Genomic DNA, 18,515 nt, shown 5'->3' with positions numbered 1-18,515 from the left:
TAAATAAAGTAAAAAGCATACCTGAAAAATTAATATCTGGCTGTGTCGCTTTTCCTGATTGTCTGAGTTCCTTTCAAAGTTTCGGGGTGATCCGTCAAGTGGGGGGCAAAGAAAAAGGTCTCAAAACACGTTTTCTCCATGTAAATTTCCATAGGAAACTTTAGACATGGCTACAGCCATAACTACTGAACGGAATTAAACCAAATTTCACAAATAAGCTAGTTCTTGGTCCAGAAAGCACTCTTTTTGTTAAATCGTGTAAATTGCAGAGAAATTTAAAGAAACTGAGTCACAAGAAAGAACATAAAAAAAGGGGCAGGGTAGAAACATCATGACACCCTATGCCGGGTTCAGGGGTTCCCCAACAGACCCCTAAAAAAAAAAGCATTTCAAAAAATATTTTCAGCATGAGTTGTGGCGGATCTGTGAATCTGGCTTAAAACTTTTTAAAAACAAAGCACGGGCTCCCACGCTTCGTTTAATTTAGGCCCCTGGGTGGACCAGGTCCGGGGGGCAATGAAAAAAATGATGGGGAACCCTGTGCAGGCCCCCCCCCCCCGCAGCCCCATGGACTGCCACCCTTCTGGAGTAGATTCACTGAATTGCAGGGGCCATATGGCTCCCTCGCTGTCCCAGGGACCGGCACCTTCCAGGGGGTATATCAAAACATAAGGTATAGGGGGCTCCAACCCCCCCTACAGCCCTACGAACCACCATCTCCCAGGGGTGAAAAAACTGAAATGTGGCCACGCAGTGCCCTGCAGCCCCAGGGCTGCCACCTCCCGAGCCATATTTACAAATAAAGTGTGGGGGCTACAGCCTCCCCCATGGCCCTGGGGACCGCCAACTCCCGGGGCAAATGTATAGTAAATTAGATACAAAGCAGCATGACCCTGCAGCCCCGTGAACCACCAACCCCCGGGGATTCATTTTTGTTGGAGGGGCAATGCAGCCCCCTTGTGGAGCCGTACATGGCCCTGGGGACCGCCTACTCTCAGGACCCTCTCCAACAATGTCCTGGTGTTCCCACCCCCAGGACATTGCAGTTTGCTATGGTTTGACAGGAGCACTACTCAGGAGGCGATGAGCCAGAGGGACCGTGGGGGCATTGAGGCTCCCCTCATGGTCTCCAGCACACTGGCCATGCCCCGGGGGATGTTGTCCCTTGGGCATTATTGGAGTGGGGAAGGGGGCGCATTGGTCCCCTCCCCCTTAAAAAAAAATGTTGAAGGCCTGCCACAGGAGATGGGGACCCTGGTGCCAAAATTGGCCGTGGGAGGGGGCCAGGTGGTCCCTCCTTGTAAGAAAAAATTTAAATGGGCACTCCCCGAGGGATCGGGTGGCCCTGGCCCAAAAACGGCCTGAGGGGGGACCTTCAGCCCCACTCCATTAAAAAAAATAAAGTCCTGGCTAAGGGAGATGGGGTCCCTGGAGCTGAAATTCGCAAGGGGGACCACAGGCCTCCATCCCGTTTTTTAAATAGAAACATAAAAAAAAGATCAGGCTTCGGGGGATGTGGTCCCTGGGGCCAAAAATGGTTTAGGGAAGGGTGACCATGTGACCCCTCCGTCCGACAAAAACAGCAGCAAATTGCGGGAGGCCGGCCCCACTACTCGGCAAATATGTCTACTGGTGCTTTCCTGGTTGGGGGATGAAGTACCCTTGGCTGCTGAGGGTGCTTAGGGGCCAAGAAGAACTCCTGTTACCTCCAGTGAGCCCCATATTGTGGGATTGCTGAGAGGTAGTCAGAGGCCACGCTCCTTTCTCCACTGCCTCTTTGCGCAATGCTGGTAGGGGAAAGAATTCCACTTTAGTCTTGAGGCACTCAGAAGGCAAGAAACTGTCATTCCCTAAGCAGCAGTGAGCACGGAGGCGTGTTTGCAGAGTGGTGGAGAAAGAGTGTCTGGAGTCTGACTACCTCTCAGCAATCCAGCTGTGTGGGCCTTACTGGAGGTAACAGGAAGGCTAGATGGCTCCCAAGGACACTCAAGAACCAAGGGGACTTCATCCCCAAATAGTAGTGTGCCAGGATGTGCATTTGCAGAGTGGTGGAGAAAGGGAATATGGCCTGCTATCCTGGGGTTATTTATTTATTTTTAAGTGCCAGGGCTCTCCTCAAGAGGCAGCGCTAACAGGAGAAATGTGCTGGTGCAAATTGCCTCCTGACTAGAGCCCCGGGCACATAGTATTCTAGAGAGGACTTGGCCTAATGACTAGAGCTACCGATTTTGGAGCTGGGAAATCTGGTCTGAGTCTCGGATTGGCTCAACATCCTGTGACTCTTGTGAAAATTGCATGCCTTCCAAATGAATGTGTCTTTAATGGTGCTATAAGCACCAGTGCTGAGGAATAGGGGCCAGTGCTAAGCACCGGAAAGCACTGGTTGAAATGAAGCACTGCTTCTATCAGATCTCAACACTCCTGCTCTATGGACTAACTGGAGGTAGTTCGAAGAGTAGGTGACCCTTAAGGGCCCTCAATAGCCAAGGAAACCTAATCCCCCTATTAGTAGTGTGCCAGGAGGTGCGTTTGCAGAGTGGTGGAGAAAAGGGGCATGGTCTGTTATCAGATCTCAGCATTCCTGCTGTATGGGACTTACTGGGGTAGTTGGGCCTCAAGGACTGGATAGCCCATGGCCTGCTATCAGATCTCAGCTATCCCATTATATGGGATTCACTGGAGTTAATTAGAGGGGTTGTTATTCCTTGCCGGAGCAGACAGATCAAGTCGGACTGCTCGCTGCCATTCAGCTGTTACACAAGGTATCAACCTCGGTAACGATCGCCCGCTTGAGGGCCACGCTCATTTCTAGATCCTAAATATACCGGATGCCCCGACACGATCGATACATCACCGCGCCCCACCCTAACCACGCCCAAGACTAGACTGCATTCCGTACCAAGTCACTCATGCCAGTGAACCAGGCTGGGTTCACTGTGAGTGCATTTGTTTTATCTTTATCACGCACATGGTTGTCACACCACCCTATATGTGACCAGCACTGAATTACCAGATGTCCCCCACCCTATGGTTCTGATGAGACCCTTTATCCACAGCAGGGTCAAAACGCTGTCGACGATTAAAGGAAACGAACCTTGCAGACAGCACTTATGACTGTATAGAATGTCTGTGTATCTCTCTGGCTCCTAACTAATAATGGTCGTTTTCCTTGAAAAAATGATTGCTTAGAAACCTTGTAAATACTGTCACCAGTAATCACTCAATTGATTTTTTTGGTTCTTCACAACACACTGGGGACACCTATGCACTGTACAGAATTTTGTAAATATACATATTTTGATCTGTTTTTTCAAATACAATTGCATTGTCAAAAATCCTTTGCTGTGAGTAGCCTTTCTCCCTCTAACATCCCCTATACCCCTTTTAGTACATTTTGCTATTATGCTTTATTTTTACTAGACCAAGTAATTATATCACCCCACTGGAACCGCTGTTTTCCATATAAAGAGAAGTTGTCAGAGGCATGCCCCCTTTCTTCACCACTCTGCCAACGTGCCTTCTGACACACTACTACTAGTGGGAGGATAAAGACCCCTTTGCTCCAGAGGGACATTGGGGGCCAAGAAGCCCTCATGATACCTCGGGTAAGTCCTCCACGGCAGAATTCCTGAGAGTTGGTCGGAGGCCCTGTCCCCTTTCTCCACTACTCTGCAATTGTTGACTACTACTTTAAAAACTATAGAAATCCATTGAATAAAAAGGTTATAGGTGTGTTATAGTTTGGAATTAGCATTTAGAAAACCTTAAAAATTCACGGAAAAACTAAATGTTACAGGGGCGTTAAAGATAGGACATGAAATTTTAAAAACTTTAGAAATTCACTAAAAAAACAAAGGTTACAGGGACATTATAGTTAGACTGACATGTCACATTTTTTCGCAATCAGAGAAATATAGCAGTTATAGTTAACTGAGCTAACTACAACTCAATCTCCTGCAAAGCACTGATGATGGCATCACTGATGACATCATCCACATAATCTCTGACAAACCCACTCACACCCCATATAAACTTTCATATATCCACTCCAGCTTCCACACTAACATTCTCAAAACCTCGGATAAATCCACTTTCCACAGGCAAAACTGGTAAGGTTTTCTGGTAAACAAGAGCTCACTCCCTAAGCATGCTACACAGATTTGGGACTTAATAAATTCAAACACACCGAGGTCGGTTTAGTGACGGAGACAAAACCATCTAGCGCCCCCGCAATTGCCTTTGCTATCCCAGAAGGGTACAGGATTCAGAGACTCGATAGGCAGACAAAAACCGGGGGAGGAGCCACCAAAATTTATAATGAAAGAGTAAAAATCACAAAATTAGAACAGCGCAGTAATGCGCAGATCAAAATTCAGATTTTTAGGATGGATCTTGCACCACAACACTCCTGAAGAGGGGCACTGGTATATCAACACCCGGGCCCCTTTGCGTACTTCTCCCTGCAGCGTCTGGAGTTCATAGCCCCCCATGCGATCTCCTCCAGCAATTTCATGCTGCTGGGAGATTTTAACATACATAGTGAATATATGAAGACAGACACACCTTTTCTGAGGCGAAAAGCCGGGAAAGTGTGAGCGCTGCAATTTTACTTGTTGCTGTATATTTTAAAACGATTTTGCTTTCATTTGGAACTTGCAACCCACCTTATTGATTGTTTTAGTTTTCGAGGCTCAGCCGACTTAGGCGCTGACACTGTGATTGATTAAGGGAGGCTGACATCTCGGGGGAAACTTTGCAGGGGCTACGTTCCAGCCTCCTCACCCCGCCCAACCTCACCTGCATATAAATACATGGCGCTTCCTCGCGCTTACTTTGAGACAGACACACCTTTCCTGAGGCGAAAAGCCGGGAAAGTGTGAGCGCTGCAATTTTACTTGTTGCTGTATATTTTAAAACGATTTTGCTTTCATTTGGAACTTGCAACCCACCTTATTGATTGTTTTAGTTCTCCAGGCTCAGCCGACTTAGGCGCTGACACTGTGATTGATTAAGGGAGGCTGACATCTCCTGGGAAACTTTGCAGGGGCTACGTTCCAGCCTCCTCGCCCCCCCCAATCCTTTCCAGTATTACATGGCCATCATTACCCGGCCGCGCAGCGGACGTGTGCACGGGCGCGCCTAGGACGCGCCGAAGGCGCGCCAAAGGCAAGCCCGTCTGCGCCAGTCCGTGCCAGGCCGGGCCCAGGGCCCACAACCCCTGGCCAAAAGTCACCGGCCCGATTGGTTTATTCTTCAGCCACGTTACATTTATTTCGCAAACTGATAAGGCAGCAATGTATAATTATCCCGAATGACCGGCAATGCTCGAGTTCTTGTATTGCTTGTAATTTTCACCATGAGGTTCCCCAGCCTTGCCGATACCTGTCTGCGGGACTTAAGCCTCCTCAGTTCTGGCTTTTTGGCAGTATGAACTGCCGATCGTTAATTAAGCATAAAATAAACATTTATGATCTTCTGTCTGAGGAGTTACCGGATGCCTTGTTTCTCACTGAGACATGGCTGCACGACAGTGCTTGCCCTGATATTGCGGAAGCCCTCCCCTCTAATTATGCAATTGTTAGGAGAGATAGATCAAAAAGAACGGGGGCGGTATTGCGATCATTTTTAAAAAATCGCTGCAACGCACTTTAGAACCGGTCTCCCTGAGTTCCTGCGAGGCGGCTCTTTTTAAACTTACGTTGCTTCCTAATTTTACTTTTACTGGCCTTTTAGTTTACCGGCTGCCCGGCTCCGTTCAATCTTGGGTGTCACAATTTTCTGACTTTATTGCTGCTATTTTGGTCAACTGAGCAATTTTTTCAACATAGGAGACCTAAATATTCATCTAGAAGATCCACAGAACAATATAGGTAAAAATCTGGTCGACTATCTCGCAGCTATGAACATCACCCTGTGGAATTCGGGAGCCACCCACATAGGTGGTCATCTATCATCTATTAGACCCCATCTTTTCCAACTTTACCCATTTAGACTGTTTCCCCACCCTGCCCTTACACTGTTCAGACCATTTTCTTTTGAAATTTACTTTGTCCACTCCTGCGGTCCCCATCTTTCAAAACTCGAGAATAAAGTCCGGTAAAAGGAACTGGAAAAAGATGGACATGAACCATCTCAAATCTGCCCTCGATTCTTCTCCAGCAAGTGACTTATTAAACACGGATGATATGGAGATAGTGTCTTGTAAGATCAATACGTGGCTTTTGAAGGCCATAGACACTTGCCTGCCATTAGCATATAAAAGAACGAATGCCCATAAATCTCCTGAACCGTGGTTTAACAAATCACTTAAAGTTAACAAATCTAAATGTAAATGTCTGGAACGCCTCTGGAGGGAAAGACTTCTCTTTTGAGGCTGGGCAGACATATAGAAATGAACTTAAGCTATATCACAATGCTTGTACAAAAACCAGAGCTGGTTATGTTGCGAAGACCATCTCCGAGGCAACAAACAAATCTAAAACATTGTTTAACTTAGTCAAAGAGCTGGTGGGCTCATAAACTACTGCTAAACCACTTTATTTGAGTAATGCCCAATGTGAAGAACTGGGGCAATTCTTCATAAATAAGATTGACATCATTTATTTAGATATATCTAAACAGCTCCAGACGCTTGCTGCTACTAATATCGATTCAGGCATTACTTTCACCATCCAGCAAGCCTTGACCTTTGAGCCCCTAACTTCCTGGCCTGAGTTGACAGTTCAAGGCCTACAAGAGATCTTGGGGAAATTGAAATCGGGATCACCAGCTGATCCGCTTCCAATCTCTGTACTGAAACTCCTGGATATCCCTCAACTTTTGGTAATTTGTAATGCACTAAACTTGTCCCTACTAAATGCCTCGGTTCCGGCTATGGGGAAGCATGCCATGGTCTCACCTTTGCTAAAAAAGCCTACAGCCGATCCTGAAATTCTCGCCAATTTCCGTCCCATCTCCCTCCTGCCTGCTTTCTCCAAAATTTTGGAGAAATATGTTCATTGCCATCTTGCCCAGTACACGGAGGCCAATGATATACTCCACGGAGTCAACACTGTTGGGAGTGACGGAAATTATACGCCATCTGGTAGATAGAGGTGACTCGGCTGTGCTGATTTTACTTGATCTCAGCGCAGCGTTTGATACTATTTCCCATAACATCTTGCTAAAGTCCCTCTCTGACAGGGGCATTAGGGGTAAAACCCTGGACTGGATCGCCTCTTTTTTAACCCAAAGAACTTTTCAAATCACCTCCAATGCAGCCTCTTCCAACATTCATCTGTCTCCGTATGGAGTCCCTCAGGGTTCGGTACTCAGCCCTTTGCTATTTAACATATATGTAACTCCACTTGCTGAGATAGCCGAAACTGAAGGTCTGACAATGTTTACTTAAGCAGACGATTCCCAGATAATTTTTTCACTCTCAAATGCTGGTAACGATTCCATTTCCCCCCTGCAGTCCGGTCTTAGCAAAATTGCAAGATGGATGAGGGACAACCTGCTCAAATTAAACGGGGACAAAACGGAGGTTATAATACTGGGCCCCAAACAAGATCTCTGGAGCGCAAGACACTGGCCTTCTGAAATGGGGACCCTTCTCATTCCTTCGGGACAGGTACAAAATCTAGGGATCATCATAGACATAGGCCTAACTATGCAACCCCAGGTCAGGAAACTAACTGCCACCTGCTTTACCATCTTGCGGTGGCTCAAGAAAATCATCTGGATGCTGCCTAGAGATACACAAAAGTCCGTAGTCAACGCCTTAATTACTTCACGTTTAGATTACTGAAACGTTCTCTATTTAGGGGCATCTCAGGCTGTCATCAGACGCCTTAAGCTTGTGCAAAATGCCGCCGCAAGACTGCTATGCAAATGCCACAGAATGGAACGCATGTCAGGACATCTTCGCACGCTACATTGGCTCAGAGTTGAAAACAGAGTCAAGTTTAAGACCCTCAATTTTATGCACAGAATAAAATGGGGCACTGCCCAGAGATATCTACAATCCTTGGTGCATACATATACTCCGGCTCGTTGTCTGAGATCCTCATCTCAAGGCCTTTTCAGCCTGCCCAAGATCACACTCACCAGGAGGGGCGGGAGGTCTTTTTCTCTGTTGGGCCCCAAATTGTGGAATTCTCTCCCCTTGAATTTACGCAAGGAATCTAGCTATGTTCATTTCCGCAGAGCCATAAAGACATGGTTGTTTAATCAATAAAGAGCCCCTTACTGTACCATAGTAATTTTGCTCGACTCACTAACCTACTGCCTCATTAGCGCCGGGAAACCATTTTGGGTAGCTGTCGCTCTCTAAAAGCTCAAAAAATAAAATAAAATAAAAAATTAAATAATGCCTTGACATAGTAGAAACGTCATCCTTCCTGGCTGACCTAGCTGCACTGAATCTAACTAAAATCAATGATGGCCCTACTCACTCAGCAGGACACACTCTTGACATTGTCTTTCCCAACTCACCCTCACTCACATGCGAATCACCAAGAGCAGTGTGCTATCGGACCATGCATTTATCAATTTTCTAGTGCAGGGACCCTCTGAACTCCAGACACCTACCCCCCGCACTCAGTACTCATATAGACAATGGTACCAAATCAATTCAGAGACTTTTCCATTTACCTTTACCCCATAGGTATTCTCCACTAAGCAACATTGAAGAAAACTTACCCACTTTAACAAAACGACCCTAGCTGCCATTGACTCGATTGCCCTGCTGAAAACTCGCTTGGAAGCACCTAGACAATCCCAGGTTGCATGGTTTACTCCTAATCTTCTTAAGAATGAAAGCCACTACCCCTAAAATCTTGTAAAAGATCCTGACAGACTTTACCTGCCCTAAAGCCTGCAAACTAGAAGAACATTTCTCCCAGCCTCTCTGCGATAATATTAGAGCATTCTTCATACAGGAAATAGACTCCATCTATAATAAATTCATCAAGGCTAGTTGCTCACGCCATTAGACAACACACCAGTACACCTTAGCAGTGGGCCTAAAACACTGCTGTCCTTCCCTTCTCTATCGCGTGCAGAAACTGCAGTGTTAATGTGCAAGGTTAAATCAGGCCCACCCCTGGATGTCTTACCTGCAAGAATGTCAGCGTCCCTCGCCAATCTGCTATCCGACCCCGTTTGTTCTTTATTAAATTCATCTCTGAAGGAAGGTCACTTACCTATAACATGGAATGCGGCTCAGATCATTCCATTGCAGAAAGATACCAAAGCTCCCATGGAAGATCTCTCAAATCTCCGCCCTATTTCCTCCTACCCTGCCTGAGCAAAGTGCTGGAAAAACATGTCAATAAACAACTATCTGACCATATCGAATTGGCTGGCTACCTGGATCCCTCTCAATCAGGTTTCCTCCCCATTTACAGTATGGAAAATACATTGGTGGCCATAACAGACAACAGCAGGCTTGTGCTAGATCAGGGCCAATACACCCTCCTGGTGCTATTAGATCTCTCTGCCGCATTTGACACGATCAATTATCAGACTCAGCTCAAAAGAAGGAGGGAAGCGGGGATTGGGGGAGTGGCACTCAAAGGATGACCATCTTCCTCTCCAATCACACTCAGACCATTAATCTGGGCCCATATCGGTTCAATACAGAGAAATTGACCAAAAGGGTGCCGCAGGGCTCTGAGCCCAACTATGTTCAACATCTATATTGCCCCCTTGGGCACCCTTTTAAGGTGCCACAGATTTGTCCTGATATCCTATGCAGACGACACCAAACTCACCTTCTGCTTTAATAAAACATCCCGGCATGCTGGCCATCTCATAATGGATGAGGAACCACTTTCTACAACTGAATGATGGCAAGACTGAAATCATGCTTTTCGGAGCATGATTTCCGCTCCGCTCCGCTTCTATGGGCACCAAGCTGGTGGCCCAAAGAGTTGGGAACTGTTCCTGCCGCAAAAACTACTGCAAAAAATCTACGGGTTCCTCTCAACCAGACTCTAACAATAAAAGAACATTTTACCCATAAGCTTGGTACATGCTTTCATGTGCTGGGCATGATGAGAAGAGCTTTCCCCTATCTCCGAGACTCCTTATGAAAGACTCTTATACAAGCCCTGGTACTGAGTAAACTAGACTATTGCAATGCTCTACTGATTGCAGCTAACGAATCTGCCTTAAATCGCCTTCAAGTGGTACAAAACTCTGCAGCATGCTTTGTTGCAATGCACCCTATAGGTCAGCCACGCTCCCCCTCCTACAACAACTACACTGGTTACCTGTACGTAAACGGGTGAAGTTTAAGATTTGCTGCTTGACACATAAGGCAATATGGGGAAACGGACCCTCGTCTTTGACGGAAAGGCTTCATCAATATATTCCCCCATGGGACCTGCGATCTCGGTCGAAATTCCTGCTCAAAATCCCAAGGATTAAAAAAACACTAACAGGAGGTAAACCCTATTTGTACCAGGCACCTTTAATATACAAGCAGCTCCCTCTGACCCTAAGACAGTGTCCTGATCACCTGAAATTCAGTAGAGCTCTGAAAACTGCCCTTTTTTAGCATAGCATACCATCTCAAATTCTTCTGCAAATCCGCAAGCACCGAGATACCCCTCTGGGGGTGATTCATGCGCTATATAAGCTTATAAACATAAACAAACAAACCTGTATCTTCATACCCACTCGCTGATTCATAGGTCTACACACACATATCAACAAAGGCACCTATACAATTACTCATACACCAACTCACTCACTAATACAGCCTCTGATATATGCACTCATATACCCATACACCCACACACACACTGTCAGTCATCCATAGAGCTACTCATAAACCTACTCACTCACCCATAGTTAAACACACAGCCGCTTACTCACCTATACAGTTATAGACACACCAATTTGCTTAGTCATACGCATACTTAAACATACTAACCCATCTATACAGTCACTGACTTAAGCACGCACTCACCCATACAGTCACTTTCACAATCACTCTCTCACACACATGCAGTCACTTATATACTCCAACATTCACCTATACTGCCTTTCACATATGCAGTTACACACCCATGTACCACTGACACATCCATTCATTTACCGACACAGACATACACACACTCACAGAGCACCTCACAGACACACTCACAAACCCATATAGCCACTGACTCACACACTCACTCATCCATGTAGGCAGTCATACACCACCTCATCCACCCACACAGACACTCATATACTCATACAGGTACTCAGTTAAGCAATCAATAACCTATACAGCTACTTACACACCAACTGACGCGCAACCTTGTCACTTACCCATACATTTACTGAGACACATATAATCACTCACTTATACAGTCAGTCACGCACCCACTAAATCATGCATATAGGCACACATACACCAACTTATTCCTAAATACACCTTGGTGTATATATATTTAATACTCAGAAACATTTCAGAAACACTCACAGACACTGGATGAAGTCATCAATAATGCCAACCATGATGTAATTTGAGATGTCATCAGTGATGTCACTGACCATTTCAGGAGTGAATGCAAAGGTTTTTTTAATTCCATTTCCTGACTATAATGACACTGTGACCTTTGTTTGTTTCTGTAAATATACACATCTATACATATATAAATGTATTACCTACTGGCAGTAGCCAGTAGGTAGTTATAGTTAGGACCTAGTTTCCATAGGAAATCCGCAACATTCTATTGGGAATAACTTTGGCGTCGGTTGATGAATCTCCGCGAATTTCTCAAAGAATATGACTCGCTATGCTCCGCTCCTTCCCTGAAAATCTCGCGAAGATTCGTCAAGCGGGGGCTGAGAAAAAAGGGGGGTCCCAAAACGTGTTTTCCACATGTTAATTTCAATAGGACGTTTAGAAAGGTCTACAGCCCGAACCGCTGAACGGAATTGCACCAAATTTGGGAACATGGTAGGGTCTGGTACGCAGATCACGCTTTTGTTTAAATGGTGTAAATCCCTCCAGTAGCTGCTGAGAAAATTAAAGTTGAAATCAATTATATATCTATAAGTGCGCACGGGTGCACGCACCGTACGCGCACTGTGCGCGCACCGTGCGCGCACCTTGCCGTGCACGAGCTTCATGCTGATTGGCTGCCACTGTCTGTCAACACTCTAAAACAGAAATTGTTGGCAGCCATCTTGTGCCTCGGTAGACTGAGGCACAGGAAAGCAGAAAAACCAAGGTGTAGAACTCAAAAAGGGGGCAGGGTAGAAGCATCCTGACCCCCAAGGCCTGCTCAGGGGGTCCCACAGGGACCCCCAAGGCAAAAATTATTATTTTTTTTTTTAAATCGTGGGGTGCGCGGACCCTGCGCGCACCCCATGATTGTCCCAAATTTTTTTTAATTTTTTTTGCCTTGGGGGTCACTTACCTCCCTTTTATCATCCTCAAATCCCCTTCCCTCACCATCTTTCCATTTCTTTTACCTTCACTCCCCTTACCCTACTCTATAATTCTCTCTTTTTCCCTTACTCTCCTTACATATGTCCATCCTCACTCCCCCTCTGTCACTCCTCCTCCTTTACTTTCTTTTCCATACTGCTCTTCCCATATTTTTAATTTCCCTTAACTCACTACCCTACCTTTAGACACCTTGGGGCAGATTTAAAAGCCCCTTACACCTGTTTTGCGCCGCCATTGCGTCACTTTTGTGATGCAGCGGCGGTGCAAAAGATGCGCCATGGTGCGGGCTATTTACAATGTGACGCATCTGGTTCCGTCATGACCCTGCCCGTTCTTCAGATCGTCAGCGCAGGCGCGAATCTCTTTGTCCCTTACTCTCCTTCCTTATGACCATCCTCACTCCCCTTCTGTCACTCCTCCTCCTTTACTTTCTTTTCCATACTGCTCTTCCCATAATTTTTAATTTCCCTTAACTCACTACCCTACCTTTAGACATCCTGGGGCAGATTTACAAGCCCCTTACACCTGTTTTGCGCCGCCGTTGCGTCACTTTTGTGACGCAGCGGCGGTGCAAAAGATGCGCCATGGTGCGGGCTATTTACAACTTGACGCATCTGGTTCCGTCATGATCCTGCCAGTTCTTCAGAACGTCAGCGCAGGCGCGGAATCAGCGCCACGCAGGCGTGTCGGGCGGGCCATTACGGAACCACTCCGTCACCAGCGTAGCCCACCCGAGGACTATGACGGAGCGGTTCCGTCATAAGCGTGGGAGGGTTTAAAGGATTGTTGTACATCAAACAGCCGACGTCCATCGTATATCAAGAGAGATGAAACCATGCACACATTCGACCACAATTGTACAACACACGGTATAGTTAGGAATTAGCATTTAAAAAACCTTTGAAATTCACTGAAAAATCCATAGGTTTAACACATGTTATAGTTAGGAATTAGCATTTAAAAAACCTTGCAAATTCACTGAAAAAACCATAGGTTTTAAACCCGTTATAGTTAGGAAGTAGCATTCAAAAAAACCTATGAAATTCACTGAAAAAAACCATAGTTTTAAACACGTTATAGTTAGGAAGTTGCATTTAAAAAACCTATGAAATTCACTGAAAAAACCATAGGTTTTACACACGTTATAGTTAGGAAGTAGCATTTACAAAACCTATGAAATTCACTGAAAAAACCATAGGTTTGACACATGTTATAGTTAGCTGGATATTTTACTCATATAAAACCAATGAAATTCCCCCGTTATAGTTACTTCAGCTAACTATAACTCGTGCGCCCACAATGCACTGCTGATGACTTCACATATTACATCACTCATGACATGGTCAGTGACATCACTCATGACATCACTGATGACACCATCCAGTGAATGTGTGTCTTTCTGAAATATTAATATGTTTTATATATGTATTTGTAAAGGTCGATGGACGAATACATGTTTAAATAAGTGTTTAAATGGATGTTTATTTTTAATAAAATATTTATTGGTTAACTGGCTTATAAAGTGTATCTTAGTGAATACATATTTTAGCAAGTAATTTTTAAATATTTTAAATATATGTATCAGTGTTTCACTTTGTGTATAAGTGGCTGCATGGGTTGGTGACTGACTCACTGTTTGTATGTGTTTTTAAGACAGCGTATGTGCAGGACTGTATGGGTGGATGAGTGTGAATATGTGTGTGTTAGTGAGTGAATGCCTGCCTCACTAGTGTTTTTATGAGTAACTACATATGTGTTAATCTAGTATATGTGAGTATTGATGTATATAAGTGAGTATATGTGAGAGGGACAGATTGAAAGAGTTCCTGTTTAAATAAGTATGTGTTTCTATAAGTTGTGTAAGTTTCCTTAGAAGTAATGTACTAGTGTGTGTATAGCTGTGTATGCAAATAAATGGATGTTCAATAGTTTATTTATTTATTTATTAATTTCAATGGTTTTATGTCAGTAAAGTTTCCAGCTAACTATAACTGGTGTGAAACCTATGGTTTTTTCAGTGAATTTAATAGGTTTTTTAAATGCTAATTCCTAACTGTAACTGGTGTGAAACCTATGGTTTTTTCAGTGAATTTAATAGTTTTTTTAAATGCTAATTCCTACCTATAACTGGTGTGAAACCTATGGTTTTTTCAGTGAATTTCATAGGTTTTTTAAATGCTAATTCCTAACTATAACTGGTGTGAAACCAATGGTTTTTTCAGTGAATTTAATAGGTTTTTTAAATGCTAATTCCTACCTATAACTGGTGTGAAACCTATGTTTTTTTCAGTAAATTTCAAAATGTTGTTAATAGCAAATGTCTATAGCTATGAAATGTAATATTTTTGAAAATGAATGAATCCTATATTATATTTGTATTTAAAACAATTTTTTTAATGTATATATATATATATTTTTTTTTTTTTGCCCTGGAGCGCCCCGGAAAGTGTAGTCTTTTGAAGTGCCCCAGGGCGCGCTCCGGAGAGCGTCCCATTAGCTCTATTGCCGCGAACGAAAACATCATCGTGACGTATCACGTAGCCGCGTCCACGTGATACGCACAGCGTAAGCGCACCCGGAAGCACTCGAGCGAATACGATCGCGCAACATAAACATCCGACGCGCTTACGCGACGCAACCCAGGGCCGCGTCGTGTAAGCGCGTCGGGTCATGTGACCTGAAAAGAACACTTTTAATTGGCGCAGAACAGTTTGGGTTTCATAATGATGAAATCCCTAGTCTTGTGACCTGAAAATAACACTTCTCATTGGTTCAGGACATTTTTTTTTTCCAAATGATGAAAGACCCCACCTTTTTTCCTTATTCTGACTTTGTCCTTTGACTGAGGAAGACCTGTTTTGAAATCTTTTAGGTATGTTTTGTACTTTGAAATGGCTACAGTAGCAGCATCAGCTGGAGCATCTGCACCACCACCACCACCACCACCACCACCAAGAGGACCACCACAACATCACATTGGTGGTCAAGAAGAAGAGGAGGAGGAGGAAGAGGAGGAGGGGACGAGGAGGAGGTGGCTGGAAGAACACAATACCCCATACCAACCCAACCCACACATTGTATGGCAGTTTTTTTCCATCCCTGAGGGAAAAAAGAAAGTGAATGCGGCAAAGGTGACTTGCATTATCTGTGACATGGAACTCTCAAGGGGTAACCCAAATAAAAAATATTCATTTGGGAACAATACCATGATAAGGCACATGCAGCGCAAGCATCCTAACAACTATGCTGCCGCAGAGATGAGGGAACTGGCCAGCAACCCTCCCCAATCTACACCTCCAAACGAAAACAACCCACTCCATCGGGACCAGAGACAAGGGAGACAATCCCTTGCATTCAACCACGATTTGGAGAATTTAGGGTCTCCTGTATTTTTTGTGGTAAGACCATCTCCTATGGTGAGCAGAGCCTAAAGCTCATCCTCCTTGCTGGTGACAACCACAATTGCCCCCAAAAACCCTAATTTTTTCCTGATTTTTTTTTGCTCCTTTTGAGCCATTTTCAATTCCCTGGTTTTTGTTTCTCCCCATAAAAATAACCAAAAAAATACAAAATAGTTCATAAAAGCCAAAAAAAGTACAAAATGTTCAAAAAACATTAAAAAAATATAACACAACAAAAAGAAGAAAAAAACTGTTATTTTTAGAACTACCTCCAATTTCTAAAAAAAGGCTACATTTTTTAAAAACTCTATCATTCATTTTTCCCCATGGCATGCTCCCGGGTCCGCTCCCCGGTGCACGTACCGGGTGCTCCCCCCGCGCAAATCATAAAAAACATTTTTTTTTCACCCGCGGGGCCCTGTTATAGCCCCCACATCAAACCTAGGGGGTCAAGGGGGGTCTACTCTGCCCCTTATGGTAATTTCCCCCTTTGTTTTTCTCACCTCTTGTGTCTCAATCCTACCGAGACACAAGATGGCGGCCGCTCCGGACTGTTTCGAATGTTTACAGAGCCAATCAGCTTTCCGTGCGCACCTCGCGTGGCGCGCCCAGAGCGCTCCCCGGTGCGCGTACCGGGGCGCTGCCATAGATATATATATTTTTTGAACATAAATTACTCAAAAACCACTGGAGCAAATATCTTAAGACATAGCAAAGGCACATCGGGCTACCAGTCCCTACAATTTTGCCAAGTTTGGTGGAAATCCATTCAGCCGTTCGGGCTAAAAGTGAGGTCCACCGCCCTATGGAAATTAACATGGGGAAAACATGTTTTGGGACCCCCATTTTATCTCGGCCCCCACTTGATGAATCCCCCCCAAACTTCCAAGGAAGGACGAGAGCCCCGTGAGGCAAATTTGAGGAAATTTTCAGGCAGATTCGTCAACCGGCTCCAAAGTTATTCACAATAGAATTGTGAGATTTTGCATTAAAAAAATCCTAACTATAACTGCCTACTGGCGACCACCAGTAGGTAATATATATATATATATATATATATATATATATATATATATATATATATATATATATATATATATATATATATATATATATATATATATATATATATATATATATATATATATATATATATATATATATATATATATATGTATATATTTTTTTTTTTTTTTTTTTTTCACTGAAAAAACCATAGGTTATAGACCATATATAGTTAGGAATTTGCATTTACAAAACCTTGAAAATTCACTGAAAAAACCATAGGTTATAGACCATATATAGTTAGGGATTCGCATTTACAAAACCTTATTTTACTCACACAAAACCATTGAAATTCCATATATAGTTAGTTGCACTAACTATATATCGCGCACCCGCAATCCACTGCTGATGATGTCACATATTACATCATCAGTTTATTACATCATTCATGACATGGTCAGTGACATCACTGATGACATCTCAAATGACATCACTGATGACATCACTGATGACAACATCCAGTGACTGTATGTTTCTGTAAAGTTAAAATATGTCTTACATATTGAAGAATGAGTGGATGTATAAGTGTCTGGATGAAGGATTTAGTAGGTGCATGACTGACTGTATGAGTGAGTGATTAAATGTGTCTCACTGAGTGCATGGGTTAGTGACTAAACTGTCTTAATGTGTGCATCATTATGTCTGTTGTTCTGTAAACTGTTGCATGTGTTGATAAGTAGCTATATGAGTAACTATATGGGTTATTGATTGGTTGCCCAAGTATTTGTATGGGAGACTGAGTGTGTGTGTGGGTGGCTGGGAGGTGTATGACTCTGTGCATAGATGTGTGAGCAGTTGATTCACTAGATGTATGGTTTCAAAAGTGCATGTGGAAACAGCTGTATGGGCGGTTGACTGTGTGCATGAGTGTATTGGTGAGTGAATGGATATCTCATTGCTACATGTCAAAGTAAGTACATATGTAAAACACAGTACATGTGAGAGTTGACATATATAAATAACTGTGCATAAGAGCCAGTGAATGTGTGAGTGGCTGTATGGATCATTGTGAACTTGTATCAGGGATTGTATAAGAGAGTAAACATGTGTTAGTATATGTTTGAATAAGTAAAGTTTGTATAACTGTATAGTTGAGGAAATTAAGGTGTGATTGATTCTTTGCATGACTGACTAGGTGTGTGAGTAACTTCATGGATGAGTGGCAGTCTGTGAGTGTCTGTTTACACTGATTGTATCTAAGGTTAAATTAGAGTCTGAAGAGGTTCATCGTATTATCACATGAATGATATCATCAGTGATGTGATCAGTAATGTCAAATGAGATGTCATCAGTGATGTCATCAGTGATGTCATTTGAGATGTCATCAGTGATGTCACTGACCATGTCATGAATGATGTAATATGTGACATCATCAGCAGTGGATTGCGGGTGCGCGATATATAGTTAGTGCAACTAACTATATATGGAATTTCAATGGTTTTGTGCGAGTAAAATAAGGTTTTGTAAATGCGAATCCCTAACTATATATGGTCTATAACCTATGGTTTTTTCAGTGAATTTCAATGGTTTTTTAAAAGCTAATATCTGTAGCTGTAAAATGTATTCTTCTTTTAATCTTAAAATATATTTTACATGTTTTTTATACAATTTAAAAAAAA

Source organism: Lissotriton vulgaris, unplaced genomic scaffold, assembly GCF_964263255.1.
Source record: "Lissotriton vulgaris unplaced genomic scaffold, aLisVul1.2 SCAFFOLD_657, whole genome shotgun sequence".
NCBI classification, from domain to species: domain Eukaryota; kingdom Metazoa; phylum Chordata; class Amphibia; order Caudata; family Salamandridae; genus Lissotriton; species Lissotriton vulgaris.
The sequence above is the reverse complement of the archived record's forward strand: the minus strand, read 5'-3'. Positions refer to the sequence as shown.